The sequence below is a fragment of the Apus apus genome, chromosome 1, assembly GCF_020740795.1.
Source record: "Apus apus isolate bApuApu2 chromosome 1, bApuApu2.pri.cur, whole genome shotgun sequence".
NCBI lineage: Eukaryota > Metazoa > Chordata > Aves > Apodiformes > Apodidae > Apus > Apus apus.
Window position 1 is genome coordinate 160,611,705 of NC_067282.1, and position 23,608 is coordinate 160,635,312.

General features: G+C 40.1%; 1 long non-coding RNA gene across 1 annotated transcript in view; it reads left to right on the top strand.

The window, feature by feature from the left end:
* LOC127380230 (uncharacterized) overlaps positions 1-23,608 on the top strand; it is a 52,932-nt gene that overhangs the window by 24,346 nt on the left and 4,978 nt on the right. Inside the window, exon 2 of the long non-coding RNA XR_007888441.1 lies at positions 19,559-19,706. This is a non-coding gene — a long non-coding RNA (uncharacterized LOC127380230). The remainder of the gene's footprint in view (positions 1-19,558; positions 19,707-23,608) is intronic.

Consider the following 23,608-nt stretch of genomic DNA (forward strand, 5'->3'; position numbering starts at 1 on the left):
ATAGCTTCAGGTTACACAAAGCTGTGTCAGAAGTTGTTCTCAGTGCAATTATTGTGTCTTTTCTCCTGATGAAATTTTTTAGTATAGATGGCAGTGTTTGTTCTATGGAAAATAATGGCTAGACTGCAGAGGTGGACAAGGGAACTGGTGATCTCACCAAGACCACCACAATGAAGCTAATTCTGTAACATACACTGCAGCTTCTATGTTCTTGATGTTCATTAAATAGGGCCTGGCTTGAAGGCAGTCTTTACATTTCCAAGATGTTTAAACAATTAACTCATTAATGAAAGCAACAACTGCATTAAAGAAAGCAGAAAGCACTGAAGTTTTTTTTTCAAGAGAAATTGAAAGGATTACAGAGATCATGTTTGAACAGGAAGAACAGAGCTGTAGTTCTTGAACCATTCATGAAAATAACTCATCTGCGGGGTGAAGAAACCCCAGCCTGTAAGTGTCTGATTTCTGAACAATGTTTTTTACTATCTTTCACCAGATAAACTGGTATTTCCAAAATTTCTTTAGGGATCTCAACATCCAAATTCCATTTCATTTCAGTAGGCATGAGTGTCTAACTCAGTCACATCAATGGTTAAAAGAGCTCTTCTAGATACTATATAGATGGAACTTAAGTTTAGAAAGGGTTCACCTCACCTAACTGCAGCTCTGTAAAATTCTATCTTCTAGTCTGAGATTGTCATCTAGACTACTTGAACAGACAGTGCAAAGAAAATTTTTCCTCTAGAGGTTCCATCCCTTCTATTCTATGACCTTAATTTTTGATAATATGAATCATCCTTTGGAAATGCCTATACCTCTCAACTAACTACAGAGGGAACATATAGGGCTCTTTGAGAAGACACTTGTCTCTTAGAGGGTTGAAGTCACATCTGCAAATACACCCACACCAGGGCTGCCCACATTTTGGATCCAAGAAGAGTGGGAGAAGTTGCCCTGCACTGACAATAGGGACAAACAGGGACACCTACAGACTGCCTGTAAGAGTCAGAGGACAGCAATGAGATATGCTCTGCTGTGTTTGTACCTGTATTTACCTCTCTGCAGGTGAGAAGAAGGAGGGAACAAGCTAGAAATCTCTGGACAAATCGTCGATCTAGTTGTCAGTTTGTCTTAATTAGTCTTGATTTCAGATAACTCACTATTGTGACAACCATTCCTCAGTGGTAAGGGAAGAAGATAGTTGGAAAGTGTGTCACAAAATATGTTATGAACCAATAAGAGCCCATGTGGCTAGCAAAAAGACCTTGACCTTGCAGTTGCCACTATAAATCTTGTGGAGGGCTTTGTAAGACAATTTAAATAGATAAATAAAGTAATTAAGTGGCCTCGAGTCAGGTTAATATAGACATCATCAAGATGCCTCATTCTGGAAGTTTTTGTTTTTTTCCAGGTGGTTGCCAGCTATCACATCAGGAATTATGTCTTCATGTTTCCGTTCCCTATCAGGAGCTCCTTCTTGGGAAGAACCCTTATCTAGTCCCCTAGGATGAGATTGTGTGACTAGCCAGAAACCTACCGTACATGGTTTTGCCTATATTTTATGGGTCATTAGATGTTTTCTTCCATTGGAGTAGTGGAATGGAATTATATGGGTGATGTCTCAGACTCCCAGGCAGTTATTCATATATACTCCACTATTTTTGTATCCTCTTCCACTTAACCTTTAATACCAGTGGGGTAGAAGACCCTTTTTTAAATATTGCTTCCAATTTGTTGGCAGCAACCGCACTTAGAATGAGGTTGGATGATTGTGGGGTTTTTGTTTGTCTTCATCTGGTGGAAGAAAACTGCCTCAGAAACCTGTAGATAAGGGTTGACTTTGAGCTGTTAAAGTGCTCAACAAGGAGTCCTTCTCATCAAATACACAGTTCTGGTGTACCACACCAGGTACCACACAGGTCTGGTGTGGTACAGCAAAGCCTACTTTCCCTTCAAAATTAAGACCATTTTCTCTCATATCCTAGCAAATGGAGAGGAGTGTTTGAGGAAAACATAGTTTCTGGGTAACACATCAGTATTTCAAATGGTCCAGAGATTTCCATATGATTATACTCCTTAGCAGGCAAACAATGAATGACCATCATTCATTATGGTCAGTTTAAGCTAGAATCATAAACACATTGTAGGCTTTGGCATAAGTAACACCTAAATATACTGATGATCACCTAATTGAGAAGGTACCTGTAAAGACTCTCTGCTGGTTTTGTTAATGTTTTGCAGAAGTGTGCTTGACTTCTTTTATTCTGTAAGAATTTCAGTTGCTTAGATTAATCTGTTCTGAGATTTTGTGCAACCCTCTGACTCTCTCCCTTGCCCATTTCCAGAGAATCAGTTACAGTCACAAACACAGAGTTTAGTTTCTCAATACATTCTTCATAGCTAAGCTGTGATTTGACCTTTCCTGTTGAACAATACATCAGCATCTCCCCAAGTCTTTCACCTTTTCAGTCCCTGCCCTTACCTGGGCACCTGACTTATCTCCTGTCATCACATGAGAGGTTACACAGGACACAATTTTAAACTCATTACATTTGCCATACATGCTGTACTTATGCCATCATACAAGGTTGGCTTTACCTATCAGTGTTACCAATGGGTGGATAACTGCTACTGGAAGACTACTCCTAAAGTAATTGCAAATCATTCTCATTCTATATTGAGAAAGATTTCTGCTTAAGGGAAGGATTACACTACTTTAAACCCCTGCCTATTTTAATTTTATACAGCAAGGCTTAATCATTCACTCTGCTGTCCAGTGCTGAAGAGAAGCAAACAAAAAAGCTGCATCTCACCTCTCTGTAATCCCAGCCATTTTCTTTTGATCTTTTAACAGGCAGACAAGGTTAATAGGTCTTTAAAAAAAGCAAGCAAAAAAGCAAACAAATTTAAAAATAAACGAAAACCAAACTTCCTAAGGTCTACTTGGTCTGTAGCTTGTACATGAAGGAAATTTACTTCATCTCACTTAATCTTCATCAATATTCCACAGCATCCCCTACTATTGAGATTTATACCTTTGGTTGTTTTCATATTATGGCTCAGAATGCCTTTAGAGTGATGGAAATGTACTAGCAATTTTTCTAAGCCTCTACAGATCTTGGAGTGCTTTTAGAAAATATGCTTGTGCTTGGGGGATGATTCACAGATTTCAGTGTTCTCTTTAATACAAACCCTCATGTCTGTACAAGGCTGAAGACTGCCCATGAATCCTCCAATTTCTAAAACCACAGACAATACAGTACAATTTTTTTATATCTTATCTCTCTATAAACAATACTCTCTGCCTTTCTATAAGTCACTATGAAATGGAGGAAGGAAAAGAGAGAAAGTTTTTACATTTTTTGCTGGTAAGAGGTACCAGCATGCAGAAGCTGACTTATATACAGGTCTTAACAGCTATAATTAGTGCTTCCCACCAGACTTGATTCTAATACCCTTTGTGATTATTTTTTTGTCCCTCCATGTTCCCTGCATAACATTAAGCAGCTCTGTACTAAAGTTGCATCTCTACAAAGCAGTGTCTGCACTCTGCCTCTGTACATTGTGGTTGCCAACACCACAAAAATGTGAATCTGTTGTGTCATTCATAGTTCTGCACATTTGGGAGAAACACAGAGTTCAAGTTTAAACTGACATTACTAAGACTGACAGGTCCCATTTATTACCATCATTTCATTTGAGCGTGTTATTTTTGTCCACTGCCCCATAGAAGGAAGATTCCCCCCAGTGACAAAGCACAGTACTGCTAAAATTCATCTTTCTTCATGGCATGGTGGCGACAGTAAGCCCAGAGGATTAAGTGAACTAGTCATAAGCTCTGTGTAGATACATGCAAGTCACACAGCCCTGATACTCCACTTCTCTCCTTGGTTCCCCTCTGCAACAAGGTAGGGAAGAATGCCAGAATATCCTTGCCCAGCACTCTTGGGAAGCACAGCTCTTAGAACTTGTGCTTCAATGTCTGCCTGCTTATGAGAACTGAGAGAACAGGCAGAACAAAAGGATTGGTTTGACAAGCACATATACAACCACAATCAAAAAAAACACGACTGATGGATCTAATTTTAGTCTTACCAGCAACCTCTCTTTATGATTCAGCTCACTAGTAAATGGAATATTTGCTGTACCAGGAATACAATCATTTTTAATTGGCATGGCCCTGGAACACGACAAAGAAGCCGCTGTTTGAAGTCTGATCTTATGAACCACATAAACTAGGAGACTGAGTAGGTATCTAGCCCAGATCAGACACGGTCAGCTGGCCCTCCATTGGCTTATAGTCACGTCAGCAGCTGTTCCGCATTGAAAACATTTTAAAACCAGGGACTTACCAAAATTTTTTATATGAACAATAAGCCTTAATGAACAGAAGTCAGAACTTCTGAGGTTACACAGCCACTTGTGAGCTGAGGAAAGTGGGCATTTACATCCTTGCTTGTCAATAAAGAGTCAAAGGTAAAATCATTCATCAAGTCTATTTCACACTTCTGCTCATAGTCAACTCCAAAAACTGCCTGTGTCCATCCATTGAATATAAAGGAAATCTAGTTATAACCTGACATGTATCCTCCAGCACTTGGGAAGCAGGGAAATTCCATTCTGTGCATCAAGGGGAAGGTCTCTAAAATGTGACGTTTTCCTCAAAATGTTTATTAGTCCACAAAGTAAAGTTCTACAGAGTTAGGGAATGCTGGGAATCAGAAAATAAAATAAAGATTTATATGCATACAGACTAAGCAGAAAAAAAAGAAATTAAATTAAGCCAGAACACGGTTATACCTATGGAAAACATTTACCATTCTGTAATTGCTACTAATGTGGGGCATAAAGCACTGAGATGGTATAAAAGATACTAAAAATCTTCTCTTCAAGTCCTTGTCAGCTTTTTCTCATGACAGGGTGAAATAATAGAAGCATCTATACTCTACAGGAATATAAATACTTACTGGCAACAGAAATGAATCATCCATTGATTTTTAATTATATTTAGTCATGCAAGTACTTGACATCATGTCTCAAGGGAACTCAGTGGGAGATCCTTGACATATCTCCACACAGGTTCACAGACTGGTACATAGCTACATGAGGGTACTGGCTTAGGTCCCAACACCCAGACTGGGGTGTCCCTGCACAGGATGCCACAGCATGGAATACGCATGTTTCAATTCCCTTTAGAAATAAGTTTTATGATTCCCAAACCAACCGAGTCTTAAAAACTATACCAATTGTCTTCAAATAGTGAATCACATGAAAACAGAAATTAAACTTTATTCTTCGACATGGATACCTAAATGGTTTCAGGATTATTCTCTTTTTTTTTTCTTTCTTTTTTTTTTTTTCAAATTTACTATATGAGTCACATTGAATGAAAGAATTAGAAGCTCTCCTGACTTATGTGGTCTCTTATTCCTGTCCAAATGTAAATAGACACACTTCTTAATATAATCAGTGATAAAACAATTTAAGTGGTTAATTGCTGCTGTAGATAGATCTAATCATCAGGAGAAAGCTGAAAGTAAACTGCACATATTTGTCAACATTTAAACAATGCACATTTGCCAGCAGTAAAGAAAAAGTATTTGAGAGCTTGCCAATAGAACCTAGGTTGTGGGTTTGGTTTTTTTTGGTTTAGGGAAGATGGTGTTACTTGGGATGCTACAGTTAACTTATCTTTAAAATAATACATTGTATGTTTAAATACATGTGTAATAATTCTGCAGCTTCACCAGCTTAGAACTTTAACTGGAAATGTTGGCTTGTTCTAAGAATTAGTCTTAAGTTAGTCCACGTTTCTGAACAATATAAAATGGTCTGTGTGATATTACAGAAATACAGTCTCTAGATCTCTGGAGATCTGGTTTAAATTTCATATATAGTTTCAATCACAGCAATAAAAAGAGACAAGATAGAACAATGTTCAGTCAGTGCAGTTAAAAAACTGATCATGTGGAAGAGAGGTTCTGCAAAACATAATCAGGAGAGGTGGAAGGCACACTATCACCTTGTCTTCATCACAACAGAGCAAGGTATGTAGCACAGAAGCAGCTGTGTCACAAACATGGCTGGAGAGCACTATTCTATTGTTTTTTTCATCTGTTGCTTTTGCCCCCAACAGTGTTTAGGATTGCACAACATCTGTTTGCAGCACTAAGTTTTTGCTCAGTTTTCCGCACTGTGTTCTGTAACTGTGGTATACCCTAATCTACAGCAAGAAAGAAAAACAAAAGTATTGCAGGATTTTTATTTTTTTTTCTTTCTAACTTGTTACCTAATGTTGCTAATTTGTTGGCTGTTTACAAGCTTTGAACTAAAGAGAAGGGTCATAGACTTGGTTGCAAAGCTGGGAAGCTTTCCTGCAATATTTGTTCATTATCACTTCAGTATTGCATCATAATCAACACTTGACTGAATTTCCTGTAGCAAAGAACCTGATTAAAAAAATATTGCAGCAAGGACTAAAGTACTACACCTTCTTTTTCCTCATTGTTATGGTGATAAACACTGGCAAATATATCAGGATGCATCTGAAAGCAGAAAAATGTGTTTGCACAAAACTTCATAGCTGTGTTTAGATTTAGAAACCAAAGAATGAAAAGCAGAAGCAATGGAAGTGAGTGCAGCTGTTTTACTTTTTCAGTCTCATGGGCAGTGCCATGATGATGGACTCCCTTGTAGTGCAGCTTTTCCACACCATTTCATGTTTCCCACGGAGACTATCATTTCCACACTGCCTTTCAGGCACTGAGCAATTTTCAGAATCAGATCCTTATCCATTTTCACAGTCTGTATTATAATAAAACTTCTGTTATGACATCTTAGTTAACTCACTACTAAATAAATTGAAGTGTGGCTACTTCCTCTATGAAATATATGATGCATTCAACACACTGTGTGCATATGAATGTCTCCCTCCCTCTTTACACAGAACTGGGGTGGATGAATTAATGAATCTTGATCCTTATACAGAAGTAATTTGAATCCTGCAAAAGATATGAGACACACAACTGTAGCCTTTGAATCTTAAATGTGATCTAAGAAAGTTCATGGGAGGTTTTCTGAAGATTTGTGAACTTAGACTCATGTTTTCCATATACATGGCCATAGCCATGATATATTCAGTGGCACTGGCTTTAACCAAGATTCCTCCTTGCCTCCTGCTACAATTAATTTCTTGTTAACCTTACAAAATACTGGGGGAGGGGGGGGAAAGGAATTCTTGCCAACTGCTCATGAACTGTTGTCGGTAACATCTCATGATTAATGTCTTTGCACTAAGTCACAAATCTATTGAATCTGGCCCAGCGAAACAGAGATACAATATTAGGAACAAGACTTGGAACATTGAAAAGTATCTGATTGCACCTATCAAAGAGCAGGAGGTCTTATCTTTTCTGGGGCTCTAACATCAGTAAAGAGAGACACTTTCAGGGAGGTACTCTGCCAAGAGAACTTAAACACCCAGCTTAGAAGAAGACAAATTGCCAACTAGATTTGCCTCCTTTCTTTTGACAGTGAGCCCAGCTTTCCACCTTTTGGCATCACACAACTTCATATACAGTGAAGTTAATTATGTGGAAAAAAAAAAAAAGCTTTAATTCAGAAAATTCAGGAGTTGCAGAGGTCTATATGAGATCCAATTTTATCCCAGAAGGCTGATAAAAAAAAGTGTCTATATATTTTACAAGAGAGATCAGGAGTGAATATTCCTTAAAACTGTACACCTTCAGTTAGCACATGGGTTTTTATTAATCTGTTCAGAAACTAGTGGACTAGAGCCTGGAGTTGTATTCTTGATTCTGGGAGTTTATCCATGAAGCCTGGGGCAGCACGGCTGCTTTAGGAGCATGCTGGAAAGCACAGCAAGGTTGCCAGTGCCTCAGGGTCTCCTCATGATTGGGTAGCAGCTGGTGCCCTTCTGGGAGCCCACCTGGACCTGTGAAGTCTGCAGGCTCTGTCATGTCATCCACTGGGCCCTGCAGCAGGTCCTTCCCTGTCTTGCAACAATGATGAAGCAATCCAGCAGGAAGAACTCTCCTGTCTTGTTTGTCTATGCCCTCGCCTTCAGAATTTGTAGGTAGGACAGATGGTGGTTGCACAAGTGACAGACTGCACTCTGCACTTCAGGTGGCACTGGTGTTAACTTGAACCAACCTCCAGCAGAAAGAATGTATACCCCTGCTATTCAGGCTGCTAGGGAACATGTCTCCAATCACCTGCTATTACTGTTTGTGTAAGAATGATAACTTGGCTGTAAAAAGCAGCAAATAAAAGAGAAATGCCTGTGCTGAAGGTGGTGTGTTGATACTATCAGTCTGGTAATCAGGAAATCTCAGGTTAGAGTCAACAGAATCTGTGTGGTCAAAATCTGTTCTTCTAAAGATGTGATCTCAGAACAATGAGCTCTGTTTCTAGGAAACAGACAATAAATAACCTCATGTAGGCTTCTTTATGAAGAGGCACAAACCTGGACCCAAAGATGGCTCTGACCATGCTCTAAGTAAGTTTGTTCTGCTATTTTTTAGGAATGGTCCTACATCAAATATAAATGTATAGATCACTCCAAGCTCTTCAATATCGTCCAAATGACAATTTCTTGCTGAGTAGAAACCTAAGAGAGAGTGTCAGAGCTGGGAAACAAGGAAAGCTGAATTTCCCCACAGAACTTCTCTCAGATGGCCTGCCTTAGCCTGGCCACATCTACACTGTCATGATGATATTAGTCAGCAGACATGGGAGAAGACAAATAAAAGAATTTGCCTTTTGTTTATTAGAGGAATTAATGGGGCTTGTGTCACTGAGGAAGGGGATTCTTGGATTTTCCTGTATTTTTTAATGTATAGGTCATTGGACAGCAGGAGTTCAGAGATTTTCTTAACTTCATTATACAACAAGTAGAATGTTCTACACTAATTATAATTTTATCTGAGTCCTGGTTAGTTATGTGTTTTGAATGTTCTCATGCTTGAGTGGTTTACTTTTCCTCTTCTTGTCTTCCATCATTTTCTCTCCATATACCTCATTATTCTCCATACTTCCTCCCGAGATAAAACAGTCTCCTCTAAACTCCCCTTAGACACCTTGAAAAATGTTTCTTCAACACAATTACCCTAATTTAGAACAAGGACAAGAGTTCCCACTGTCTTTGGTGAAGCAACAGAGCTGTTTGACTCATCCCCACCATTGTTTCCCATTAGACAATAATGGTTTGTGTGGGAAAAGGGTGAAGATTTATAAAGGAAGTTTGGAAAAGTATTCCTATGGGGCAAAGAAAGGCTCCCCTTCCTAATGATACCAATGAGCAAAGAAGCTGTGAGAACAGTAAAGTATCAAACAGGCTTGAACTGTATAGGAAACCCCACCATTCATGGAATGCAGTTCAGCAAGCCACCCTTCAAACTTCTGACCTGTGTCTGTGTCTTGAGCTTAAACCCTTGCAGACATGTGTCACAAGGTCATAAGCAACCAGCCTACATCAGCAGAACTCTAGAAATTTTACTAACCTGCCAATTTCTTACTGTATAAGTCAATGAGTTCTGCAGGTTTCTAAACAGCTTTCAACTTGCTTGCCCTCACATTAAATGCAAGAGAATGCATCTGGCTGCTTAAAGGTTTTATTGTCAAGACATAAAACTTTTTCCAAATTATTGTGTTTTATTTTCCAGGTTGTAAAGTGTTCAAATAAGCAAATCTGATTTGATTTTGCCTTATTCTATTGCTCCATGACTAATTTACTTTTATTGCTTCATAAACGAACTCTGTGGACGTTTTACTCTTAGTTCCGAGTGCATTTTTTATGAAAGTACTCTATAAAGTTTTTCTTGTGGAGTGATTATATTGAACATGTTGGCATAAGCTACAAAGCCCTAAATTATCTGCAGCTTGGTTGTGTTTTTTTTTTTCTTTTCTTTATCTTTTAAGCCACTGACTTCACCTGGAGCATTTATATTGTCAGTTCCAGTTTCAGTAACGGATGGGAAAATACTTGCTGTGAAGATTGCTCAGCTCTAGAACTTGTTTCCCAGCTGGACTGCTAGCCTTTAGGGCACAGAGCAAAGCTTATCTATTTACCTGTGCTTCCTCCTAAGCAAATCCATGGGACTTGTTATCTTAGCAGACTTAGTGGGGAAATTGATTAGACCTGATCTATCTACAGAGCTTTTGTGCTCCCTGATACTAATTAGTGTCAGGATTCTCTTTTCTCTAGCAGTTGTTGGTAATATGTTGTGAAATTATTTATTAAGCTTTTTGTGAATGTAAATCCACCCAGATGCTTGGGCAGTGGGCACGTGTTTTATAGATATGAATGTCAATCAATAATAAATAGCTGTGAGTTCTTCTCAGTAGAGGAGAGTCAGAAAATTATCAGAAGAAGAGGGGTAAGAAACAGGAGGAGTATTTTGACACTGAGAACCTTTTTTGGCTGGTATCAAAGCTTTGTAATTTTTCCCTCAATATCTTCAACTTCTGCTGTGGTATTGGCTGATAAACCATATTGGAACTGTAGGGGACAGGTGCCATGGTGCCATTTGTAGAACTTCAAATGGATTGTATTTTGTGAAATGATATGGACATATTGGTTACAAGGACACATCCAAAAGAAATCATCTCCATTCAAAATTTTTTGCCTTCAAATTCCAGGCACAAGGTATCTAGCTTTATAAAGAATATTTTATACTACAGACACAGCCTTCTTTTCTCTGTGCAAAAGATCCAAGAGCAGATCTGGGTACTTTTAGTCATCATTTACAGCTGTCCAAATATATTCCCTGTGAACGTATTTTGGACTACAGGTGGTTCATGAACTATTAAACTATTTTTTACTATATGCTTCTCTCAGGGCTCTGACTTACATTCACTAAGCAAACAGCTGTGGTGGTTAAGACCTTACTGCCTCTTCTCCCCCATCCCAGCTGTTTGTTACTGACCCTTTGCCAAAAATTCTTGCTGCTGTTCCAGTTACAGCAAAACCTGCTGCACCTCAGCTGCTCCAGTTCATAATCAGGCATCTTACTGCAAAACAACTTCTATTGCTAAGTTAAGCTCATGTACAGGACTGTGAAATGGAACAGCTGAGGCTCAGTAAAATGCTCTGTTCTGCCAGCTCTGCAATAGGGGCCCATATCTTCTTGAAAGGAGTGCTGATTTAACTAGTGAGACCGACAAGAGCTTGTCTGTCAGTGTTCCCCTGATCATGTATTGGCCATCACACCACGCAAAAATATTATAAATAAGGTTAGGAACTTTTGATGCATGCAGTAACAACAACTACAGTTAAATCCCTACAGCATTTAACAACTTTTGTCACCTATGTTGGTGTTACATATATACTTGCTTAAAGAGTAGGAATTCTCTACTCTTCAAAGAAACAAATACCCAAAACACATTGAGAAGCAAAAATGTATGAACTTAAAAGCATAAGATGGGAAAAGTGAATCAGGATGTGCAAAACTACTAACTATGTTACCCACCTCTACCTCAAGCTTAGATGAGATATAAATTGTTTAAAATGACTGGGGGGAAACTAGCAAATTAAAATAACACTGTGGAAACAGAAAGGGTACAGATTCTAGCTATGCATTAAGAGTAAAGTAAAACTATGTGTTCCTTCATATCAGATTTCTGAATAGAAAATAATAAAGCAGGGAAAAAAAATCATAGAATGTCTTCCGTTGGAAGGGACCTCTGAAGGTCATCTAGTCCAACCACCCTACAATAAGAAGGGACATCTCCAACTAGAGCAGATTGCTCAGAGCCCCATCAAGCCTGACCTTGAATGTGTCCAGGGATGGGGCCCCCACTACCTCTCTAGACAGCCCTCATGTTAAAGAACTTTTTCCTAACATCCAACCTAAATCTACCCTTCTCTAGCTTAAAACCATTACCCCTTGTCCTATCATTGCATGCCCTTATGAACAGGTCTTCCCCAGCCTTCTTACAGGCCCCTTGAAGGTATTGGAAGGTTGCTATAAGGTTCCTCTGGCATCTTCTCTTCTTCAGGCTGAACAACCCAAATTCCCTCAGCCTGTCTTCCAAAGAAACATCCTCCAGCCCTCTGATCTTTTTCGTTGCCCTCCTCTGGACACTCTCCAACAGATTCACATCCTTCTTGTGTTGGGGGCTCCACAGTAGGATGCAGTACTCAAGGTGAGGTTTCACCAGAGTAGAGGGACAGAATCATCTCTCTCAATCTGCTGGCCACACATCTTTTGATGCAGCCCAGGATGCAGTTGGCCTTCTGGGCTGCAACTGCACATTGGTGGCTCGTGTCCAGCTTTTGATCCACTAATACCTCTAGTTCTTTTTCCACAGGGCTACTCTCTAGCATGTCTTCCACCAGCCTGTATTGGTATCTCTGGTTGCCCCGGTCCAGGTGTAGGACTCTGCCCTTGACCTTATTGAACCTCATGAGGTTCACCTGGGACCATTTCTCCAGTTTGTCCAGGTCCCTCTGGGTGGCATCCCGTCCCCATGGCATATCGACTGCACCACCCAGCTTGGTGTCATCAGCAAACTTGCTGAGGGTGCTCTCAATGCCACTGTCAATATCATTAATGAAGATATTTAACAACGCTGGAGCCAGTATGGATCCCTGAGGGACACCACTTATCACTGTTTTCCATCCTCTCAGTGTCAGTGAAACAGGTAAATGATATTTGTGCATAAATAGCTACTCTGACTTAGGTGTACTAGGTTCAGTAAAGATTTCCATTCAGGTTTACACTGTAACTACCTGTGCAAAAGGAAAGGTAGTACACAACACATACCACTCTGTTCCCTTAACTGGATTGCACAGAGAATAGAGTAGCAAGGAGTTTGCTCAGATATGTATGGTTCTATGGGAAGAAAATATCTTCTACTCCAAGAGAAGTCATTCTCTTATTATATTTCAAAAAGTGGAGAACATGCAGACAGAGAATGCCCAGGATAGGAATCAGTTGTTCTTTTTCAATATGACAGCAAAATGCAGCACTATTTTGAATTAGCACTCACCAGGCAAATAGGACAACCACCGAAACACAGCCTAATTTGGATTGTTTTACAAACATGATGTGCTGTGAAGTAGACTAAAGCAGCTGTTACTTCGAATCAAGCCGAAGAGAGATTTATACTGTTCAACCTTTCTCTATTAACAGTTACTTCAGACTTTTTTCCCTGAGGGAAAATACAGATGGATTTTGCAATACAAAATGTACAATACTTTGGACTTCAATTATTGGAAAAACCTATTTTTTTAATAGGGAAAGATTAATACTGATTATGTAGGTTAATATGATTTTCATGAAAACAAATTACTTTTTCTAGTATGCTCACAGCTTGGGAAATAGGCGTGTTGGGTATATAATCACCCTAATTACAGGGGAAATTGAAGGAATTTGACTATAATTGCCCATTTGCTAGTTGTCCTGAATACGACAGTCACCATAGTTATTTTTGCACCGAAGGGCAGTACAATAGCTGTGACCCTCCAGCTATCTGGTTATTGATTATGCTTCCTGCTTACAATAATTAGTGCTTTCTGGATGCAGTCCTATCCTCCAGCACTCATTTTTTCTGGTGCTGTGCCTTTGACTAGGAGATCCAGGAAGAAATGAAAAGTGTACCCAAATTTCTTATTTACCTTCCACAGGTTTTATTTGGTTATAATTATTGCTGCACTTCATACATACAACAGATCTCCATGAAAAAAAAAATCTACAAAGCAAAAGCTTTCATATGTTCCCAGAGCAAGCTGGAACCTTCTTAAAATTTTCTTTCAACCCTGATGGTACAGAATCACAGAATCACAAAATGGTTGAGTTTGTCAGGGACCTCTAGAGATCATCCAGTACAGCCTCATAGCTAAAGCAGTTTGCTCAGGACTGTGACCAGTTGAGTTCTAAATATATTTAAGGATGGAGACTCCTCAACTTCTCTGGACGATCTTTTCCACTTGTTGTCCAACCACCTCCACAGTATAAATATTTTCTCTTATGCATATAACTACCCACAGTAAATACAGATTCATGAAAACATGTAGTATCCTAACTACTGTTTAATACAGTAATCTTTCTATTGAGTTTCATTTTTACTTCTACATAGCTTATGGACTCTTGTTGCTATGGGCTGGACGAATGTTGATAGTGAATGTTGATAATGGATGTTGTATGGAATCTTCTGTTGTTACTCTCATCTGTCATGGAAAAATATGCAACAGCTAGCAAATATACCTGGCTACAGTATCTTAGGGATTCTCCTGAGGTCAGTTTGGAAAAAAAAAAAAAAAGAAAAAAGAAAAAAGAAGTACATAATTCATGTATTTTTGTAAGCAACCATCTGATTTCCTAGTTCAGTTTTCAAGTCACTGGAACAATCCCATATGGAAATTCTGACCACTGCAATAGGTTTGCTCACTGTGTAGCCCTTTATAACATTGAGCAATCCAGACAGTAAAAGAAAACTTAAAAATCACTCCAGTTGAAATGCCCAAAATCTCGTCTTCGTTATACTGGACTTCCCTTGGAGTTAAAGAACTTGGACTCTCAGATTCATTTTTCACCATATAGCATGTATCATTCAAAAGAGCAGCAGAACTACAGGTTAGAACAGGTCTGTGAAATCTTTCTATGAGCTCAGAAGATGTGCCATCACTGCTGTTCTGTCTCTTGGAAGGAGGAGCTGGATATATGAATACACTTTTACCTTCCTAGAGCCAAGGCTCACTGTTGCCAATTCCACATTGCCCAGAAGGGATCCAAAACTTGCCATAAAAAAAAAAACCTGGATCACCCTGATTAGAACAACTAACATTTCTTAATTTATAAAAAATCTGGAATGAGAATCAGGAATCTGCTCCCATTGAAGCTCTGTGAAAACCCACTTCACGTCTCACTTCTAGGACAGGTCTGCTGTCATACAGTGGCATGGATTTGCACTCATCTTTATATAAAACTGACACTGGGTATGTTCAGTCAGCACACTGAGGGCATACAAAGGGTGAGAAGTCAGGGAGGCACTTGATGTGTGCTAGCTTGTAGTCATCCAGAGACCCAAGAACTAACTTTCTCCAAAAGTAAGGCAAACATATGAAGAGTGTACATATTTATGGAGCAAGTGTAGCTAGGGAAGCCAACTGACAGCTCTACTTGCATGTGTTCTCCCTGACAGAGCATAACCAGCTGCAGGAGCCTGGCAGGCTTCCCCACACACACCCTATCAACACCATTCACAGAGGAAAAGAGAGGAAAGGAAGGAAAACTGGATTTAGCGCTCTCTGTAGAGCTGTCCCCTAAGCAAAGGGAAGATAACTCTCTGTCTCCTCTCAGCTTCCTTCTTCTCCCTGAGGCAGCTTTGCCAGGTCAGTAAAACAGACTACACAATCTGCCCTGGCTAGGAGGAAGAAGGTGTAAGCCCCAGGGGAGCAGACATAACCTGGAAGAAGGCAAAACTGCTACGTAAAAGCAAAAGTGCTGAAAGTGAGCTCTGGTTTGAATCGTGAGCAGAAGGACAAGGGAGACTACCACAAATGTTATTAAAGTGGACAAAAACCCAAAGGGAAGCAGCCAAAATGCCCTGTTTTGTGCCACTGCACAGTTACACAGCTGACCAGTAACCACAGGGCAGCTTCAGTGGTGATAATTCCAAAGCCTGCAAAGTGCCCCCTCTGAGAATTTTCCTCCTAGTGCCCTGAAAGTATTTAAACCATGGCTGCTCACAGACTGTGCATTTTTTACACTTGTCCTCTTCCATTCACCTTCCATCTCCCAAATCCATCTTAGGCCTTAATACAGGTATTTGTTTAGTGGTTTGTCTTAGCTGTTCTAAACAGATGAGAAAGTATACCTAAGCTTTCAGCAGCATGACTCACTTGAAAGCTAGTTTTCATGCCCCACAAAATAGCTGAAGTCAGAATCCACTTCACATGTGCTGGAAGAGGGTTCACAGCTACTGTACTGTAGGTGGATGATAAAGGCGGAGGTAATTATGTACAGGTAACCTCATGCCCTGCTAGGCATGCAAAAGGCAGAGGCCTTTTTCTGGAACTTCTATGTTCCTGCAGATGGGAATGACTGAGGATTTATAGCTGTCCTCTGGAAAGGGAGGGGCTTGAGGATGTGGAGACATAAGGGCAAATTCTTCTCTTAAACCCACATGGTGGATTGAAGAGGAGAAATTAGCTGCAGCAAATAAAGCCAGGTACTGTGACTCTTTCTCATAGGTAAATATTTCTTTAATCTTTTTTATTTCTGAGGGTTATTTTTTGGTATATCCAGCTGTGGCCTGTAGCAGAAAGGAGTATCTCATAATGAGCTCTGTTATAAATGGCTCTGAAACACGGAGTGTTGGAATGCCACTAAAAATATTTTGTCTGTGGCTTTTACTAAGGCTCAGCTCCTCAGGAAATACTTTCATTGTTTAATGCTGTCATTTTGTACATATCCAATATTTTCTTAATCTGTCACTGGGAATAGTTTATTTATAACAAGCTTATTTTCCAATTGCATGTTGTAAATATGTCTTAACAGCCTTGCCAAAAAACACTAACTATTCACTATAACTACTCAGTTATAGAGATTTAACCAGTTTATTAGCTTTTTAAAATACCAGAAGGATGTGTCAAATACTCCCTTACCCTCCCCTTTTTTCCACTGAAATAGTTGACATAAAATTTTGGGTCAGTTGTCACTTTGCTGATTAAACACAGGTATAAAAATGAAGGACCGATTGTGTCTCTAGATTGAGCCCTGAGTTTGTCATTATGCCTATCCAAAAGTAATTCCAAGGGGAAGTGGGATCTAAAGACACCTACTCCATGTTTCTTCCTTGCTCCTTAAAAATTTGTCACTATCCTATCATAAAAAGCATTTTATGGGAACTATAATGCAAGAAGCCCAGCTGCTATCACTGAGGAAGTTTTGGAGATAATCCAGTACTGTCATTAGGGCTTCTCTTGTTCTCCCCTGGAAGATGGGAAGGGAGAAAGAAAAGTCTTCTGTTTCTTATGTCTCAGGGTTATTACACAGATTGCCTGCTGAATTTTACAGCTGGCAACGAAGTAAGGCTTATAAAATGTGTTTCATTAGTAGTACATCCCATAGCATGTATTCTGCAATGGGATCCAGTTTGTCTGGGGGAGCTAACTGGGCAAAATTAGCTCTGCTAAGAGTCTTGTACTCTTCAAATGTTATTAAGTCTGTATACAAGTGGGTGTGCATGTGTGTGTGTCTACATAGAGAATAAAAATGAAGCTATGTAGAGTACAGAGAACTTGTTGAAACATTCATACATCTGCTGGCAAGGTTGCTGACAGTTTGAGGTTTTTTAATATATTTACACAGCTGTAATATATATAGCTTTATGGGGAACATTTTCCATCATTAGCTTTCCAACAGGTTAAGAGAGTTATTCATAGATACATCTACACACAATGAGCCAAATTCTGGTCTCAGCTGTAATGGTGTAAATCCAGAGTCACTCCATTAAAATCAATTGCTGCTTGCTTTTTTTTTTTTTTTCTTTTTTTTTTTTAACTTGTACCTGGTAACAGAGAGGAATTTGTCCTCCCTGAGATCCCAGCAAGACTGCTGACCTTCTGTACTCAAGCACATACTCTGCCAGACATTTCTGTGTCATAGTTGTGGAAACAACTCCCAGTGCATTCTGTAGTCATATGCTATGACTGATAAGATTATAGGAATCAATCTTTCCGAAAGCAATGTCCAAAGGCTGTCTCTAGAACTGTTTTTCATTCACAAGAACAAACTCTATCTCACCAGTATCTAAAAAAAAAAAAGTCTGGCGTGTCTCCAGGTATTTATTCCTCCCAACTGAAATCCATTACACATGTTAGCCACACCTGGGGAAAAATGTAATTAAAACGTCATTAAAATGTGGCTCGTGAGATGGGCCTGTGTGGTGGGTTGACCCCAGTAAGATTCCAGGTGCCCACCAAATGCTCTACCACTGCCCTCTTCAGCTGAACAGAGAAGACAATGAAAGGCTTTTGGGTGGAGATAAGAACAGGGAGAGATCACTTACTATTTACTGTCAAGGGCAAAACCGACTTGACTTGGGGAAATTAATTTCATTTATTACCAATCAAAAACAGACTAGGATAATGAGAAATAAAACCAAATCTTAAAACCACCTCCTCCCACTTGTCCCTTCTTCCAGGGCTCAATTTCACTTCTGATTTTGTCTACCTCCTCCCCACCAGCAGCACAGAGGTATGGAGAATGGGGGTTTCAATCAGTTCACCACATGTCTCTGCTGCTCCTTCATCCTCAGGGCAAGGACTCCTCACACTTTTCCTCTGTTTCAGGATGGGGTCCAATGTGAGTCCTTCCCATGGCTGCAGTTCTTCATGAACTAATCCCGTGTGGGTCCCTTCCATGGGTTAAAGTTCTTCAGGAACAGACTGTTCCAATGTGGATCTCCCACAAGGTCATAAGTCCTGCCAGAAAACCTGCTCCAGCCTGGGCTCCTCTGTCTCCACAGGTCCTGCCAAGAGCCTGTTCCAGTGTGGGTTCTGCAAAAGTTCACAGCCTCTGTTGGTTATTCACCTGCTTCATTGTGGGGTCCTCCACAAGTTGTAGGCAGACAACCTGCCTCACTGTGGTCTTCACCATAGGCTGCAGGAGAATTTCTGCTTCAGTACCTGGAACCCCTTTTCCCCTTCTTTCTTCACAGACTTTGGTGTCTCCCGAGTGTTTCTTTCACATATTCTCCCTTCTGCTTTTGCCCAGCAGTTTTTTCCCCTTCTTAAATACATTATCCCAGAGGCATTGCCAGCCACTTCTGATGGGTTCAGCCTTGGCCAGTAGCAGACCTATCTTGGAGCCAGTTGGCATTGGCTCTGTTTGACATGGAGGGGAGCTTCTCACAGCTTCTCAAAGAAGCCATCCCTGTAGCCCCCCTGCTACCAAAACCTGGCCTCACAAGCCCAATTCAGCCCAAAACTGATCTTGCCTCTGCAACTGAAAATCTTTTGTATCTGCACTTTAGTCATTAGAAAGTAATTCTAGATCACTGTTGCCTTCACAGGGACTGGAATTCTTTCTCCTTTGTCAAGTCACTCTTTTTAACTAATATGGTTAGACAAGTTTTTAGAGCAAACATTCTTTTTTGTCCATGTCAGGAGATTTTTAAAAACTGCCTTGTCACTTGTCTATATGTGGCAGCATGATGGCTGTAGGGATGCTGCCTCTCCACAGCTCTTGTACTGCCATTTATTTCTACTGAAAGAAAGTTGATAGATAAAAAAGAGCTGGGAAGGACTAAGTTGTGCTGGAGATACAGGGCTTTCCACTGAGAGTAAACTGCTCTGTTGTCAGGGTTGCATTACATTAATTATGTGGGAGGGAGTAGTCAAAGTCATCTGAGAAACTTGGGAAAGTCTTGTAGTATATGGGCAAATTAAGTAGTTTATAAGGCCTGGATAAAACTTGGAGGCTGCCTAAACTGAATGTTATCTGTATTAAAGCAATATATTTTTTTTTTTGCAAAAGCTAGTTACAAAACAGTAAGTTCCCACACAATGAAGCATTTCATCTCATTGCAGGACAAGCTGCAAGGCAAACACAGAAATCACTGAAGTGAATTAGACTGGAAACTATCTTCTACAGAGGCCAAATCTTCTCACATATTTCTACCCTACCAGACAGAGCTAGGCCCTGACCCTCCACTTGAAGTCTCTCAACGAAGCTGAAGTAAGCCTTAAATAGGTTGCTAGATTTTCCATTTAATATGGGATTTCCTTTCAATTCAGGGATGTGGAGTCTGTGGCTAAAATATGGGGACATTACTTATTTCTATATTTTCCATATATTTTTAGTAGGAGCCAAAGAATTTGAGACTGGAGTATGGGCAATCCTTCAGCCTCCCGCAACCCTGCTATGTTCAGTCCATCCCTCAAGACCTCCAGCTACCCCCACCTGACAGCAGCAGGGATAGCAAGGGGACTCAAGGAAGCAGACAGGCTCTGGGGACAAGAAACCTGTTGATGGGTGCTCAGGGCAGTACCCAGGTGGCAACAGCTGAGAATGAGCAGGAGAGAGGAGTGGGTCCAAGTGAGGGCTGGGTCTGAGCAGTCTCATTGCAGCCCAGTGGGCTCTGGCCAGGCTGATCACTAGGCTCGTCTGCATCCACTGCCCAGAGCTGGGGCTGCCTGCAAATCCCAGCTGCCCTTGAGTTGCATTTTAGCTTGCCTGAGCAGAATAACCCACACAAAGCTATTGCTGCAACCTAGTTACACACCAATTTCTGCCTCATAAAAAAGAAGTGGGAGGATTTTTCTATCATTCTAGTACCTGAAGGGAGACTACAGGAAATCTGGGGAGGGACATTTTACAAGGGCATGTAGCAAGAGGACAAGGGGTAATGGTTTTAAACTAGAAGAGGGTAGATTTAGGTCAGACATTAGGAAGAAATTCTTCACTGTGAGTGTGGTGTGACACTGGAACATGTTGCCCAGGGAAGTGGTGGATGCCCCATCCCTGGAAGTGTTTAAGGCCAGGTTGGATGGGGCTTTGGGCAACCTGGTCTATTGGAAGATGTCCCTGCTCATGGCAGAGAGGCTGGAACTAGATGATCTTTAAAGCCCCTTCCAACCCAAACCATTCAATGAATCTATGATTTATCAAGGAAAGGTTATTAAAGTCTGTGATAAAGTGCTAAGAAATCCAAATATAAACTCCCTCAAAAATAATAGTAAATTCATTCTTCATTTTGAGTGTTTGTATAGTGCAGCCTTGTGTAATGTTACAGACTATAGTCCTGAATGTTGTAATCTTAACAATACACCAGCATGTGTTTTTAAATGTAATGCATTTTGATGTCCTGTTTGCATTGGACCCACTACTGGAGGTCTCTGCAGGACATTCTGTTTACAAAAGAGATTACCAAAAATAAAAAATACTAAACAAAGTGGTGTAAGTTACAGAACCTAGAGTAGGAATGCCTCACTCCGGAAGTTTTTGCCACAAGTCCAGATATAAACAAGGCCAAAAGGACTTGGTATAAATCAAGTTATTTTCGTATTACCTCAGTAAGACAGGAGCTCAACAGCTATCCTGGCCTTATTTTACAGGCTGTAACCTGGAACCAGTTTAAATCGGCTTTCATTCTGTTCATAGCTCATGAAACAGCTACACTGAGGTGGAAAATTTTTGTGTTGAGTTCTTTACCTTCTAGACACCAAAATCTCCTCTTATGAAAAGCTGTTCTTGCTTATGAATCATTTGTCTCTGCCTTTCTACAAGCCTAGCAAGAAGAGGCAGCTTTTGAAAACTTAGCCCATTTCTATGTCATCAGTGATGCACTGAGCTCTGGCTCTTGCACGGATTTAAAATTATATATATAATTGTGAAGAACACTTAATTTTTTCTCTTTCTCTTCTGCTCTAGCTCACTCTTGTCTCCACTTCCCCCAAATTTCCAGCTTACTGCACTACAAAATTACAGTTGCTCAAGTGCTGCATTTGCTTTATTGTTGGTTTCCTCCACCCCAACAAAATCTGTTTAGTTATATCCTCAAGCTTAAACTTTCCTGGGCTGTGAAGGTGTCCCATCTGTGATCCAGGGCACTGCTAAACACTTACTGCTTTTCACCTTATTACTTATCTCTGCTGTAAGTAATTTGGGCTCCACTTGATAACATCCACAGCTTAGAATAAAGTAGTATACAGTAGTCCCAGTCAACATCAAGCTCCCTTCAGGCTAAATGCTATTAAACTAAATAGGCTGTAGCTATAGGACACAGGAAAGTGCAAGGAACTTGGAGAGAGTATAGCTTTGTCAGTGTGTCATTTGCCTGTATTAATTAGCTTCCACAGCAACTTTAATGCTGGTGTCGCTATACAGATTCAGGTTTTGGGGCACATAGCAGAACCTTTGAGGACCCTGAACTAGTGCACCATGATAGTCAGTATTTTGATAGAATCAATCCCTACCCCAACATTTTTTACAGTCTGAATAGACAAGACAGAAAAAGAGTACATGGAGAACAAAGGCACAAAAAGGACAACATTTACAGCCACAGCCACAAGCCTGTTCCTGAAACTGAGCCTGTGCACTCAGCTTGGCTAACCACCCATGTTGGCCAAGGAGAACAGGCAGCCATGAGCACACAGAGGAGTTGTGAGACATAGCCAGGCAAGCTCCCACACTTCATGATTATATTGTGCAAATAGTCTTGTAAGTGAAGTATGGTTCACATCAACACTTGAAGGAAATAAATATAAGCTCTTCTCATTTCAACAGCTCCTGGTTATAAGCCTAATTTGAGATAGCTTTGTGCAATAGCAGGTTCAGGTTGCCCAGGAGGTCCCCTGCCTTGCTGTGTTGCTACAGAGCCTGATTACAGTGAAGAAATCTGCTACAGTAAGGATTTACCACCCCAGGTAGGTGATGTACTCTAGTTTATAGGCATAAATTCCTGCAGATAGGAGAATTATTTTGCCCCTCAGCCATAATATATGCTGATATGTGTCCTAACTGGGATCCACTGTGCTCCTTTTGATGGCTGTAAAGAGATATGGTGAGTGGATTATAGAATCAGAGAGATTCATAGAATGGTTTGGGTTGGAAGGGACACCAGTGATCATCTAGTTCCAGCCCCCTGCCATGGGGGCAGGGACACCTCCTACTAGACCAGATTGCTCACAGCTCCATCCAGCCTGGCCTTGTATATTTCCAGGGATGGGGCATCTACAACTTCCCTGGGCAAGCTGTTCCAGTGTCTCACTACTTTTACACTGAATAATTTCTTCCTAATCTCTAACCTAGAACTACCTTCTTTCAACATAAAACTGTTACTCATCTTATCACTACAAACCCTTGTAAAAAGTCTCTTTCCAGGTCCCCTTCAGGTACTGGAAGGATTCTATGCTGGCTGACAACATTGTAGTGGCAGATTAATATATCATAATCACAAAGTATTGGTTAACCACCTCTCTGTTACCTTGCCTAGCTGAAAAACTATTAATTCTCCTCCTCAGATTAAGGAGCAAATTTTACTGCAGCCATACTCCCTAGTTTTGTGCTGCTCCAGACAGGACTCCGACCTGAACCTGGCCCTATAGATGTTTTCCTGAAAGGTTCAGAATAATACAAACATATGAAGATTATACTTCATTTAGGAAAAATCATTCACTGAAAGTAGGTGTTCAGTTCATGTTCAAGAAATGTAAACCATAGATCAACTGAGCTTAATGTTTCTCATTTATTACCATATAACAATTAGCACCGTGCAACATGACCAACTGCATCACTGGGATTTTTCACTGTGACTGGAAAATCTTTCTGTAAGGTTCTAATCAATAGTTACCCACAAACAAATATGTATTAATGAAATTTAAAAAAGAAGAAGAAGGAGAAGGAAAAAGAAAAAGAAAAAGAAAAAGAAAAAGAAAAAGAAAAAGAAAAAGAAAAAGAAAAAGAAAAAGAAAAAGAGAAAAAGAGAAATATTATTTGAGAAAGCAAAATACTAATTTTTTTGTGGAAAAAAATTGCTCAGTTCAGGTTATATGTAGCAGGAGAAGAAACAAGGGCTGTTTACTGCAGTACACACATCACAAAAGCTTACTCAGCTGAGCTCTGATTTCTCTGTTTGG